Below are 1401 nucleotides of genomic sequence, written 5' to 3'. Positions count from 1 at the left end.
CCCCGCCAGCTCCGCTCGCCGCCGCCGCCGCCATCTTGTTGTGCAGTGAAACCTCCGGGGCCGCGGGGAGCCGGCCGGGGGGGAGGGGGCGCGGGGGGGCCGAAAGAGGGGGGTTGCCGACAGACGTCACTCCGGGAGGCGGGGCTCCCGCGCCGCCGGGCGCCGGGCGCCTTGGCAACCGCGCGTCACGTGCGGACGCGCGTCACTGCCCGGAGCCATGGCAACCGTGACCTCACCGGGTGAACTCGACCTTCCCGCGTGGGTCTCTGTTCCTGAGGCTCCGGCTCCCGAGTGCCCCCCTCTGGAGAACAGGCAGTGAAAAACGTAGAGGGTCTGCAGCAACTTCTAAGCTTCCGCCGCGCCTAGCAAGGTTGGGAACCAGAACCTCTGACGGCCCCTGCTTCGTTGATGGGATCCCTGCTCTGACCTGTGTCCCAGTTCAGTCACCACCAAACCTCCCTTAAAAGGATTTCCTCATCACCAAAAATACCAGCCTTGTCCCACTTTAGCCCTGGAGGCCACAGAGGCAGGAATAGCTACAGTATTTAAGCAACTGTAACCAAGTTGGTAGAAAGGCAGGGGAATTGCTCAGCAAAACTCTTACAAAACCCAGTTCACCTTGTACAACCTACTGGTCAGAACACAGAAGAATGGGGAAGTTAGAGTTGGCATATTCAAGGACGATAAACCTAGCCCAAACAAGCATTCCAGTCGTTGGGTGGGTGAGGGCCAGAAAAGGTACGTCATTTTCTTAACTGCACCTCCCTCCCCACCCACCCCCACCCCGTCTCGGAACAATTTGTCAGAATTTCTGCACTCCTTTTCTCTCGTCGGGTCAGTACCGGTGAGGTGCTGATGCTCATTGCCTCAAGAGCCATGTCATGTTTAAAGATGAGCACTCCGTTAAGCAAAATAGATAAATAATATAAATTCCATCCCTACTAATGACTCTCCAAGGATATTAAAGATGATCAAATTAATAACCCCAGCAATAAAACTCATATCCCTCTTTCTTCCCTCCAGTTATCTGACATTCCACATCCTGGGCTGTTCCCAAGCCTCCCCCCTCCTCCTTCCTTATTAAGTAGATTGATTTAGCTGCTTCTGGTGGGGATAGGAAATTGGGCTGTAAAGGCAAGAGATAGCCTTTGGCCTGTTAGGAAAGGAGAGAAGGCTGTGAACATTCCTCTGTTAAAGTGTGTTCCACGTATCCACTGCTGATCTACCCATACTCTCTCCATGGCACGGAAATGTTATCAAGTCACTGCCTGTGCAATAGTTAAAACTGGTATGTGAGAAGGGAAATACGTACTTACTCTCTCTGACCAGAGGACATTTCGTAACCCCGTCTGACATGAGTAATGGCTGGGACTAGGATGGGATGGAGGGGCCATCCCACAA

This window comes from Microtus ochrogaster, chromosome 5 (assembly GCF_000317375.1).
Source record: "Microtus ochrogaster isolate Prairie Vole_2 chromosome 5, MicOch1.0, whole genome shotgun sequence".
NCBI classification, from domain to species: domain Eukaryota; kingdom Metazoa; phylum Chordata; class Mammalia; order Rodentia; family Cricetidae; genus Microtus; species Microtus ochrogaster.
Note: the sequence above shows the minus strand (reverse complement) of the source record.